The sequence below is a fragment of the Denticeps clupeoides genome, unplaced genomic scaffold (genome assembly GCF_900700375.1).
Source record: "Denticeps clupeoides unplaced genomic scaffold, fDenClu1.1, whole genome shotgun sequence".
In the NCBI taxonomy this organism is placed as follows: domain Eukaryota; kingdom Metazoa; phylum Chordata; class Actinopteri; order Clupeiformes; family Denticipitidae; genus Denticeps; species Denticeps clupeoides.
In genome coordinates, this window is record NW_021630001.1 from 18,677 (window position 1) to 31,398 (window position 12,722).

The following is a 12,722-nucleotide window of genomic DNA, read 5'->3' on the forward strand; positions in this document are numbered from 1 at the left end:
AAAATCTTGAACTTTAAACCAAAAGGGCTTTGAAAACATTATAAAGTGCAAAAACTCCCGCTTTACTGTCAAATTATGATGGAGAAAAGGCAAAAAAAGCTAACAAAGCCATGTAAATACTCTCATTTTAAAAGTTTTTCAATAGTTAAAGCTTACAGCACCTGGTATTCCCACGTAGTCTGCCATCCAAGTACTAACCAGGCCCAAGCCTTCATAGCTTCTGAGATAAGACAAGAATTGGGCATTCTTCAGCTGGTTTGTCCGTACACAAACTCTGCTTGAAAATCTTGAACTTTAAACCAAAGGGGCTTGAACACATATCAAAGAGTGAAAACTCCCGCTTTACTGTCAAATTATGATGGAGAAAAGGCAAAAAGTTGGAGTGGTAAGCTTTTATTTGCAATACAACAAATAAAGTGCACACCTTCTAGAGGCAATGCAATACTGGGTCGATGAATGGAGCGGATGGAGCAGGCCCTATTGCCGACTCCCTGTTCTAAAAATCCGCTTAATATGACATATCAGATATTAAATTGACATCAGGGTGCGTAGCACCTGAAGGCCGAGGGCTGGAAAATCCCACCTAATCGATTCAGCTCCAAGCCTGTGAATGATCGTTGTAGAGCACACACAGACAAAGAAACCTGAAGAGAAGTTTAAAAAAAAAAAAAAAAAAAAAGAAAAAAGGCGGGAAAACATATCAAAGAAAGAAAATACCCCTTAACTTACTTAAAAAAAGGTAACAAAGTGATGTAAATACTTTCATTTTAAAAGTTTAACAATAGTTAAAACTTACAGCACCTGGCATTCCCACGTAGTCTCCCATCCAAGTACTAACCAGGCCCAAGCCTTCTTAGCTACTGAGATCAGACAAGATTGGGCAATCTTCTGCTGGCATGTCTGTTAGCAAACTCTGCTTGAAAATCTTGGACTTTAAACAAAAGGGCTTTGAAAACATTATAAAGTGCGAAAACTCCCGCTTTACTGTCAAATTATGATGGAGAAAAGGCTAAAAAAGCTAACAAAGCCATGTAAATACTTTCATTTTAAAAGTTTTTCAATAGTTAAAGCTTACAGCACCTGGTATTCCCAGGTAGTCTCCCATCCAAGTACTAACCAGGCCCAAGCCTTCTTAGCTTCTGAGATCAAACAAGATTGGGCATTCTTCAGCTGGTTTGTCCGTACACAAACTCTGCTTGAAAATCTTGAACTTTAAACCAAAAGGGCTTTGAAAACATTATAAAGTGCAAAAACTCCCGCTTTACTGTCAAATTATGATGGAGAAAAGGCAAAAAAAAGCTAACAAAGCCATGTAAATACTTTCATTTTAAAAGTTTTTCAATAGTTAAAGCTTACAGCACCTGGTATTCCCAGGTAGTCTCCCATCCAAGTACTAACCAGGCCCAAGCCTTCTCAGCTTCTGAGATCAGACAAGATTGGGCATTCTTCAGCTGGTTTGTCTGTACACAAACTCTGCTTGAAAATCTTGAACTTTAAACTAAAGGGGCTTGAACACATATCAAAGAGTGAAAACTCCCGCTTTACTGTCAAATTATGATGGAGAAAAGGCTAAAAAAGCTAACAAAGCCATGTAAACACTTTCATTTCAAAAGTTTTTCAATAGTTAAAGCTTACAGCACCTGGTATTCCCAGGTAGTCTCCCATCCAAGTACTAACCAGGCCCAAGCCTTCTTAGCTTCTGAGATCAAACAAGATTGGGCATTCTTCAGCTGGTTTGTCCGTACACAAACTCTGCTTGAAAATCTTGAACTTTAAACCAAAAGGGCTTTGAAAACATTATAAAGTGCAAAAACTCCCGCTTTACTGTCAAATTATGATGGAGAAAATGCAAAAAAAGCTAACAAAGCCATGTAAATACTCTCATTTTAAAAGTTTTTCAATAGTTAAAGCTTACAGTACCTGGTATTCCCACGTAGTCTGCCATCCAAGTACTAACCAGGCCCAAGCCTTCATAGCTTCTGAGATAAGACAAGAATGGGCATTCTTCAGCTGGTTTGTCCGTACACAAACTCTGCTTGAAAATCTTTAACTTTAAACCAAAGGGGCTTGAACACATATCAAAGAGTGAAAACTCCCGCTTTACTGTCAAATTATGATGGAGAAAAGGCAAAAAAAGCTAACAAAGCCATGTAAATACTTTCATTTTAAAAGTTTTTCAATAGTTAAAGCTTACAGCACCTGGTATTCCCAGGTAGTCTCCCATCCAAGTACTAACCAGGCCCAAGCCTTCTTAGCTTCTGAGATCAGACAAGATTGGGCATTCTTCAGCTGGTTTGTCTGTACACAAACTCTGCTTGAAAATCTTGAACTTTAAACTAAAGGGGCTTGAACACATATCAAAGAGTGAAAACTCCCGCTTTACTGTCAAATTATGATGGAGAAAAGGCAAAAAGTTGGAGTGGTAAGCTTTTATTTGCAATACAACAAATAAAGTGCACACCTTCTAGAGGCAATGCAATACTGGGTCGATGAATGGAGCGGATGGAGCAGGCCCTATTGCCGACTCCCTGTTCTAAAAATCCGCTTAATATGACATATCAGATATTAAATTGACATCAGGGTGCGTAGCACCTGAAGGCCGAGGGCTGGAAAATCCCACCTAATCGATTCAGCTCCAAGCCTGTGAATGATCGTTGTAGAGCACACACAGACAAAGAAACCTGAAGAGAAGTTTAAAAAAAAAAAAAAAAAGAAAAAAGGCGGGAAAACATATCAAAGAAAGAAAATACCCCTTAACTTACTTAAAAAAAGGTAACAAAGTGATGTAAATACTTTCATTTTAAAAGTTTAACAATAGTTAAAACTTACAGCACCTGGCATTCCCACGTAGTCTCCCATCCAAGTACTAACCAGGCCCAAGCCTTCTTAGCTACTGAGATCAGACAAGATTGGGCAATCTTCTGCTGGCATGTCTGTTAGCAAACTCTGCTTGAAAATCTTGGACTTTAAACAAAAGGGCTTTGAAAACATTATAAAGTGCGAAAACTCCCGCTTTACTGTCAAATTATGATGGAGAAAAGGCTAAAAAAGCTAACAAAGCCATGTAAATACTTTCATTTTAAAAGTTTTTCAATAGTTAAAGCTTACAGCACCTGGTATTCCCAGGTAGTCTCCCATCCAAGTACTAACCAGGCCCAAGCCTTCTTAGCTTCTGAGATCAAACAAGATTGGGCATTCTTCAGCTGGTTTGTCCGTACACAAACTCTGCTTGAAAATCTTGAACTTTAAACCAAAAGGGCTTTGAAAACATTATAAAGTGCAAAAACTCCCGCTTTACTGTCAAATTATGATGGAGAAAAGGCAAAAAAAGCTAACAAAGCCATGTAAATACTCTCATTTTAAAAGTTTTTCAATAGTTAAAGCTTACAGTACCTGGTATTCCCACGTAGTCTGCCATCCAAGTACTAACCAGGCCCAAGCCTTCATAGCTTCTGAGATAAGACAAGAATGGGCATTCTTCAGCTGGTTTGTCCGTACACAAACTCTGCTTGAAAATCTTTAACTTTAAACCAAAGGGGCTTGAACACATATCAAAGAGTGAAAACTCCCGCTTTACTGTCAAATTATGATGGAGAAAAGGCAAAAAAAAGCTAACAAAGCTTCTACTTCTACTTCTCTCATACCCCCCGCCCCACTGGCAGGGGAGGGGGCACAGGCTTGCTCATTTCCAAGGACTGGAAATTCACTCCCGTTTCTGCTATTCAAACAACCAGTTTTGAGTTCCATGCAGTAACTATTACACACCCAGTAAAAATGTCCATAGTTGCTGTATATCGTCCTCCAGGTCCGCTGGGGAACTTTGTAGAGGAACTAGACACAACTCTCTCCTCAATTATAGATGAGGAACTGCCCCTTGTGCTACTAGGAGACTTCAACCTCGATCTCCTCAAGCCACAAACCACTGACTTCCAACACTTCATCTCTGCTTCCAACTTCACACTTCTCTGCACGCCCGCAACGCACAGAGCTGGAAAACAACTAGATCTCGTACTCACACGCAAATGCTCCACAGCCAACACTTCTGTCGTTCCTCTACATCTATCCGATCACTCTTTTATTCACTTCAGACTATCCCCCCTGGCACGCACCACACCCACCTCACACTTAACACAATTTCGCCGTAATCTCCGTACCCTCTGCCCTACTCAATTGTCTTCCGCTGTCTCCTCTGAGCTCTCCCCCCTAGACATCCTCTCTATTCAGGACACTAACCGTGCTACAGACATCCTTTTCTCCACACTAACATCTTGCCTCGAGAGACTCTGCCCTCTAACCTCAAACCAACACGTGCGACTCCACCCTCACCGTGGATCTCTGACGAGGTTCGTCGCCACAGGTCCCACCTTAGAGCAGCTGAAAGGCAGTGGAGGAAATCCAAGTGCCCGCTTCAACTTAATAAGTATCAATCTCTCCTAAAATCCTTCTCTGCTGCTGTAACTACAGCAAAGACCAGATACTTCCAGGACAAAGTAAACAACTGCAATGACTCTCGAAAACTTTTCTCGACTTTCAACCGTCTCCTGAATCCTCCACCCCCTCCCCCCTCCACTTCTCTCTCATCTGAAGACTTCGCCACCTTCTTCACAGAAAAGGTGGCTGACATTAGCAAACAATTCTCACCACCTAACCCCAGACCCCGTCCTGCTGTTACCTCTGAAACCAAGAATCTGTCTTCCTTTACTCCCCTCTTTGAATCAGACGTGTCTACACTTCTCCAGTCTAGTCACCCCACCACCTGCTCCCTGGATCCAATCCCCTCACACCTCCTTCAGTCCATACAGCCCACCATATTATCTGCTCTGACACATGTCTTAAACTCCTCACTCACAACAGGAACATTCCCCACTGCTTTCAAACAGGCTGTCATTACTCCCCTGCTCAAAAACCCACATTAAACCCATCTCTACTGGATAGCTACCGCCCAGTCTCCAACCTTCCTTTTCTTTCAAAAATTCTTGAAAGAGCAGTCCTGGCTCAACTTTCCTCATTTCTCCACAAGCATGATCTTCTTGACCCTTTTCAGTCTGGTTTCAGGAAAGGGCATTCTACTGAAACCTCCCTCCTGGCAATGATGGATGACCTTCGTGCTGCAAGAGCTGCCCGCAGATCATCCGTCCTTGTTCTACTTGATCTATCTGCTGCCTTCGATACAGTTAACCACGAAATTCTTCTCACCACACTCTCTGATTTAGGAGTCACAGGAACCGCACTAGATTGGTTCACCTCTTATCTCTACGACAGGTCCTTCAAGGTATCATGGGGAGGTGAGACATCTGTCCTCTCTAGGGTAACCACAGGGGTTCCACAAGGCTCTGTCCTTGGCCCCCTTCTATTCTCAATATACACTCTCTCACTTGGTCACATCATCCAATCACATGGCTTCTCCTATCACTCCTATGCTGATGACACCCAGCTCTATCTGTCATTCCCACCAGAAGATGCTACTATAGCAACAAAAATTTCGGCCTGCCTCTCAGACATATCGGCATGGATGTCTGAGCGACACCTCCAACTCAACCTATCCAAAACCGAGATTCTGATCTTTCCGGGCAACAATTCTCCTCAGCAAAACCTTTCAATTCAAATTGGATCGCTATTGTTAACACCCACGGCATCTGCAAAAAGCCTTGGGGTTTGGATAGATAACAAACTGAGTTGAACCATCATGTTGCTGCGATCTCCAGATCCTGCAGGTTCACTCTCTACAACATTCGCAAGATTCGGCCTTTTCTCTCACAACAGGCTACGCAGCTCCTCGTCCAGGCAATGGTAATCTCCAAACTCGACTACTGTAACTCTCTCCTGGCTGGAGCCTCTGCAGTCACCATAAAACCACTCCAGATGGTCCAAAATATGGCAGCCCGCCTCATCTTCAATCAGCCAAAATACACCCATGTTACACCTCTCCTTACCTCCCTCCACTGGCTCCCGGTAGCTGCTCGCATTGAGTTCAAATCCTTGATGCTTGCCTACAGGGCTGTAAATGGAACTGCGCCCTCCTACATCAACACACTACTACCTAGATACACTCCTACACGCTCTCTCAGATCGGCAAACGAAAGGAGACTAAAAATTCCTTCTTCACGGGGTCTCCGATTCCAATCATGTCTGTTCTCCGTTGTTGTCCCTGGCTGGTGGAACAACCTACCCTCCTCCACACGACTAGCCGAGACTATCACCACTTTTAAGAAGAAGGTGAAAACCCTCTTATTCCAAAAATATTACAGACAAATTTAACACATACACATGCATACACATTTAACAAACAAATACAAAATGTATAAATACATTATAATTTTTCTTAGTCTAGCACCCAACACTCTCCGAGCATGTTCTTCAATGACAAGTCTAAGCCTTATCAGGGCTCTTAGTTTGTATACTTGATATTCTATAGAAATCGAACGAGAATTGCTGGTGTCTTCCCATTGTAAGTCGCTTTGGATAAAAGCGTCTGCCAAATAAAGTAAAGTAAAGTAAAGTAAAGCCATGTAAATACTTTCATTTTAAAAGTTTTTCAATAGTTAAAGCTTACAGCACCTGGTATTCCCAGGTAGTCTCCCATCCAAGTACTAACCAGGCCCAAGCCTTCTTAGCTTCTGAGATCAGACAAGATTGGGCATTCTTCAGCTGGTTTGTCTGTACACAAACTCTGCTTGAAAATCTTGAACTTTAAACTAAAGGGGCTTGAACACATATCAAAGAGTGAAAACTCCCGCTTTACTGTCAAATTATGATGGAGAAAAGGCAAAAAGTTGGAGTGGTAAGCTTTTATTTGCAATACAACAAATAAAGTGCACACCTTCTAGAGGCAATGCAATACTGGGTCGATGAATGGAGCGGATGGAGCAGGCCCTATTGCCGACTCCCTGTTCTAAAAATCCGCTTAATATGACATATCAGATATTAAATTGACATCAGGGTGCGTAGCACCTGAAGGCCGAGGGCTGGAAAATCCCACCTAATCGATTCAGCTCCAAGCCTGTGAATGATCGTTGTAGAGCACACACAGACAAAGAAACCTGAAGAGAAGTTTAAAAAAAAAAAAAAAAAAAGAAAAAAGGCGGGAAAACATATCAAAGAAAGAAAATACCCCTTAACTTACTTAAAAAAAGGTAACAAAGTGATGTAAATACTTTCATTTTAAAAGTTTAACAATAGTTAAAACTTACAGCACCTGGCATTCCCACGTAGTCTCCCATCCAAGTACTAACCAGGCCCAAGCCTTCTTAGCTACTGAGATCAGACAAGATTGGGGCAATCTTCTGCTGGCATGTCTGTTAGCAAACTCTGCTTGAAAATCTTGGACTTTAAACAAAAGGGCTTTGAAAACATTATAAAGTGCGAAAACTCCCGCTTTACTGTCAAATTATGATGGAGAAAAGGCTAAAAAAGCTAACAAAGCCATGTAAATACTTTCATTTTAAAAGTTTTTCAATAGTTAAAGCTTACAGCACCTGGTATTCCCAGGTAGTCTCCCATCCAAGTACTAACCAGGCCCAAGCCTTCTTAGCTTCTGAGATCAAACAAGATTGGGCATTCTTCAGCTGGTTTGTCCGTACACAAACTCTGCTTGAAAATCTTGAACTTTAAACCAAAGGGCTTTGAAAACATTATAAAGTGCAAAAACTCCCGCTTTACTGTCAAATTATGATGGAGAAAAGGCAAAAAAAGCTAACAAAGCCATGTAAATACTCTCATTTTAAAAGTTTTTCAATAGTTAAAGCTTACAGTACCTGGTATTCCCACGTAGTCTCCCATCCAAGTACTAACCAGGCCCAAGCCTTCATAGCTTCTGAGATAAGACAAGAATGGGCATTCTTCAGCTGGTTTGTCCGTACACAAACTCTGCTTGAAAATCTTTAACTTTAAACCAAAGGGGCTTGAACACATATCAAAGAGTGAAAACTCCCGCTTTACTGTCAAATTATGATGGAGAAAAGGCAAAAAAAGCTAACAAAGCCATGTAAATACTTTCATTTTAAAAGTTTTTCAATAGTTAAAGCTTACAGCACCTGGTATTCCCAGGTAGTCTCCCATCCAAGTACTAACCAGGCCCAAGCCTTCTTAGCTTCTGAGATCAGACAAGATTGGGCATTCTTCAGCTGGTTTGTCTGTACACAAACTCTGCTTGAAAATCTTGAACTTTAAACTAAAGGGGCTTGAACACATATCAAAGAGTGAAAACTCCCGCTTTACTGTCAAATTATGATGGAGAAAAGGCAAAAAGTTGGAGTGGTAAGCTTTTATTTGCAATACAACAAATAAAGTGCACACCTTCTAGAGGCAATGCAATACTGGGTCGATGAATGGAGCGGATGGAGCAGGCCCTATTGCCGACTCCCTGTTCTAAAAATCCGCTTAATATGACATATCAGATATTAAATTGACATCAGGGTGCGTAGCACCTGAAGGCCGAGGGCTGGAAAATCCCACCTAATCGATTCAGCTCCAAGCCTGTGAATGATCGTTGTAGAGCACACACAGACAAAGAAACCTGAAGAGAAGTTTAAAAAAAAAAAAAAAAAAAGAAAAAAGGCGGGAAAACATATCAAAGAAAGAAAATACCCCTTAACTTACTTAAAAAAAGGTAACAAAGTGATGTAAATACTTTCATTTTAAAAGTTTAACAATAGTTAAAACTTACAGCACCTGGCATTCCCACGTAGTCTCCCATCCAAGTACTAACCAGGCCCAAGCCTTCTTAGCTACTGAGATCAGACAAGATTGGGCAATCTTCTGCTGGCATGTCTGTTAGCAAACTCTGCTTGAAAATCTTGGACTTTAAACAAAAGGGCTTTGAAAACATTATAAAGTGCGAAAACTCCCGCTTTACTGTCAAATTATGATGGAGAAAAGGCTAAAAAAGCTAACAAAGCCATGTAAATACTTTCATTTTAAAAGTTTTTCAATAGTTAAAGCTTACAGCACCTGGTATTCCCAGGTAGTCTCCCATCCAAGTACTAACCAGGCCCAAGCCTTCTTAGCTTCTGAGATCAAACAAGATTGGGCATTCTTCAGCTGGTTTGTCCGTACACAAACTCTGCTTGAAAATCTTGAACTTTAAACCAAAAGGGGCTTTGAAAACATTATAAAGTGCAAAAACTCCCGCTTTACTGTCAAATTATGATGGAGAAAAGGCAAAAAAAGCTAACAAAGCCATGTAAATACTCTCATTTTAAAAGTTTTTCAATAGTTAAAGCTTACAGCACCTGGTATTCCCAGGTAGTCTCCCATCCAAGTACTAACCAGGCCCAAGCCTTCTTAGCTTCTGAGATCAGACAAGATGGGCATTCTTCAGCTGGTTTGTCTGTACACAAACTCTGCTTGAAAATCTTGAACTTTAAACTAAAGGGGCTTGAACACATATCAAAGAGTGAAAACTCCCGCTTTACTGTCAAATTATGATGGAGAAAAGGCAAAAAGTTGGAGTGGTAAGCTTTTATTTGCAATACAACAAATAAAGTGCACACCTTCTAGAGGCAATGCAATACTGGGTCGATGAATGGAGCGGATGGAGCAGGCCCTATTGCCGACTCCCTGTTCTAAAAATCCGCTTAATATGACATATCAGATATTAAATTGACATCAGGGTGCGTAGCACCTGAAGGCCGAGGGCTGAAAAAATCCCACCTAATCGATTCAGCTCCAAGCCTGTGAATGATCGTTGTAGAGCACACACAGACAAAGAAACCTGAAGAGAAGTTTAAAAAAAAAAAAAAAAAAAAAAGAAAAAAGGCGGGAAAACATATCAAAGAAAGAAAATACCCCTTAACTTACTTAAAAAAAGGTAACAAAGTGATGTAAATACTTTCATTTTAAAAGTTTAACAATAGTTAAAACTTACAGCACCTGGCATTCCCACGTAGTCTCCCATCCAAGTACTAACCAGGCCCAAGCCTTCTTAGCTTCTGAGATCAGACAAGATTGGGCAATCTTCTGCTGGCATGTCTGTTAGCAAACTCTGCTTGAAAATCTTGGACTTTAAACAAAAGGGCTTTGAAACATTATAAAGTGCGAAAACTCCCGCTTTACTGTCAAATTATGATGGAGAAAAGGCTAAAAAAGCTAACAAAGCCATGTAAATACTTTCATTTTAAAAGTTTTTTCAATAGTTAAAGCTTACAGCACCTGGTATTCCCAGGTAGTCTCCCATCCAAGTACTAACCAGGCCCAAGCCTTCTTAGCTTCTGAGATCAAACAAGATTGGGCATTCTTCAGCTGGTTTGTCCGTACACAAACTCTGCTTGAAAATCTTGAACTTTAACCAAAGGGGCTTTGAAAACATTATAAAGTGCAAAAACTCCCGCTTTACTGTCAAATTATGATGGAGAAAAGGCTAAAAAAGCTAACAAAGCCATGTAAACACTTTCATTTTAAAAGTTTTTCAATAGTTAAAGCTTACAGCACCTGGTATTCCCAGGTAGTCTCCCATCCAAGTACTAACCAGGCCCAAGCCTTCTAGCTTCTGAGATCAAACAAGAATGGGCATTCTTCAGCTGGTTTGTCCGTACACAAACTCTGCTTGAAAATCTTGAACTTTAAACCCAAAGGGGCTTTGAAAACATTATAAAAGTGCAAAACTCCCGCTTTACTGTCAAATTATGATGGAGAAAATGCAAAAAAAGCTAACAAAGCCATGTAAATACTCTCATTTTAAAAGTTTTTCAATAGTTAAAGCTTACAGTACCTGGTATTCCCACGTAGTCTGCCATCCAAGTACTAACCAGGCCCAAGCCTTCATAGCTTCTGAGATAAGACAAGAATGGGCATTCTTCAGCTGGTTTGTCCGTACACAAACTCTGCTTGAAAATCTTTAACTTTAAACCAAAGGGGCTTGAACACATATCAAAGAGTGAAAACTCCCGCTTTACTGTCAAATTATGATGGAGAAAAGGCAAAAAGTTGGAGTGGTAAGCTTTTATTTGCAATACAACAAATAAAGTGCACACCTTCTAGAGGCAATGCAATACTGGGTCGATGAATGGAGCGGATGGAGCAGGCCCTATTGCCGACTCCCTGTTCTAAAAATCCGCTTAATATGACATATCAGATATTAAATTGACATCAGGGTGCGTAGCACCTGAAGGCCGAGGGCTGGAAAATCCCACCTAATCGATTCAGCTCCAAGCCTGTGAATGATCGTTGTAGAGCACACACAGACAAAGAAACCTGAAGAGAAGTTTAAAAAAAAAAAAAAGAAAAAAGGCGGGAAAACATATCAAAGAAAGAAAATACCCCTTAACTTACTTAAAAAAAGGTAACAAAGTGATGTAAATACTTTCATTTTAAAAGTTTAACAATAGTTAAAACTTACAGCACCTGGCATTCCCACGTAGTCTCCCATCCAAGTACTAACCAGGCCCAAGCCTTCTTAGCTTCTGAGATCAGACAAGATTGGGCAATCTTCTGCTGGCATGTCTGTTAGCAAACTCTGCTTGAAAATCTTGGACTTTAAACAAAAGGGCTTTGAAAACATTATAAAGTGCGAAAACTCCCGCTTTACTGTCAAATTATGATGGAGAAGAAAAGGCAAAAAAAGCTAACAAAGCCATTGTAAATCACTTTCATTTTAAAAGTTTTTCAATAGTTAAGCTTACAGCACCTGGTATTCCCAGGTAGTCTCCCATCCAAGTACTAACCAGGCCCAAGCCTTCTTAGCTTCTGAGATCAAACAAGATTGGGCATTCTTCAGCTGGTTTGTCCGTACACAAACTCTGCTTGAAAATCTTGAACTTTAAACCAAAAGGGCTTTGAAAACATTATTAAAGTGCAAAAACTCCCGCTTTACTGTCAAATTATGATGGACAAAAGGCAAAAAAAGCTAACAAAGCCATGTAAATACTTCATTTTAAAAGTTTTCAATAGTTAAGCTTACAGGCACCTGCGTTCTTCCCAGGTAGGTCTCCATCCAAGTACTAACCAGGCCCAAGCCTTCTCAGATTCTGAGATCAGACAAGATTGGGCATTTCTTCAGCTGGTTTGTCTGTACACAAACTCTGCCTTGAATGAAAATCTTGAACTTTAAACTAACGGGGCTTGAACACATATCAAAGAGTGAAACTCCCGCCTTTTTACTGTCAAATTATGATGGAGAAAAGGCTAAAAAGCTACCAAGCCATGTACACACTTTCATGTTTAAAAGTTTTTCAATTTCGTTAAAGCTTACAGCACCTGGTATTCCCAGGTAGTTCTTCCCATCCAAGTTACTAACCAGGCCCAAGCCTTCTTCGCTTCTGAGATCAAACAAGATTGCGGCCATTTTCAAGCTGGTTTGTCCGTACACAAACTCTGCTTGAAAATCTTGAACTTTAAACCAAAAGGGCTTTGAAAACATTATAAAGTGCAAAAAACTCCCGCTTTACTGTCAAATTATGATGGAGAAAATGCAAAAAAAGCTAACAAAGCCATGTAAATACTCTCATTTTAAAAGTTTTTCAATAGTTAAAGCTACAGTACCTGGGTATTCCACGTAGTCTGCCATCCAAGTATAACCAGGCCCAAGCCTTCATAGCTTATGAGATAAGACAAGAATGGGCATCTTCAGCTGGTTTGTCCGTACACAAACTCTTCAAATCTTTAACTTTAAACCAAAGGGGCTTGAACACATCAAAGAGTGAAAACTCCGCTTTACTGTCAATGATGAGAAGAAAAAGGCAAAAAAAAGCTAACAAAGCCATGAAATACTTTCATTTAAAAGTTTT

General features: G+C 40.4%; 10 pseudogenes; all 10 read right to left on the reverse strand.

Moving 5' to 3' along the window:
• Positions 1-1,068: 1,068 nt before the first annotated feature.
• LOC114779925 (uncharacterized) lies at positions 1,069-1,187 on the reverse strand (annotated as a pseudogene).
• A 441-nt stretch (positions 1,188-1,628) lies between these two features.
• LOC114779927 (uncharacterized) lies at positions 1,629-1,747 on the reverse strand (annotated as a pseudogene).
• A 440-nt stretch (positions 1,748-2,187) lies between these two features.
• On the reverse strand, positions 2,188-2,306 carry LOC114779908 (uncharacterized; annotated as a pseudogene).
• Positions 2,307-3,101: 795 nt separating this feature from the next.
• Positions 3,102-3,220, reverse strand: LOC114779928 (uncharacterized; annotated as a pseudogene).
• A 3,326-nt stretch (positions 3,221-6,546) lies between these two features.
• Positions 6,547-6,665, reverse strand: LOC114779909 (uncharacterized; annotated as a pseudogene).
• Positions 6,666-7,463: 798 nt separating this feature from the next.
• On the reverse strand, positions 7,464-7,582 carry LOC114779929 (uncharacterized; annotated as a pseudogene).
• Positions 7,583-8,021: 439 nt separating this feature from the next.
• Positions 8,022-8,140, reverse strand: LOC114779910 (uncharacterized; annotated as a pseudogene).
• A 797-nt stretch (positions 8,141-8,937) lies between these two features.
• Positions 8,938-9,056, reverse strand: LOC114779930 (uncharacterized; annotated as a pseudogene).
• A 1,081-nt stretch (positions 9,057-10,137) lies between these two features.
• On the reverse strand, positions 10,138-10,256 carry LOC114779931 (uncharacterized; annotated as a pseudogene).
• A 1,355-nt stretch (positions 10,257-11,611) lies between these two features.
• On the reverse strand, positions 11,612-11,730 carry LOC114779932 (uncharacterized; annotated as a pseudogene).
• Positions 11,731-12,722: the final 992 nt, after the last annotated feature.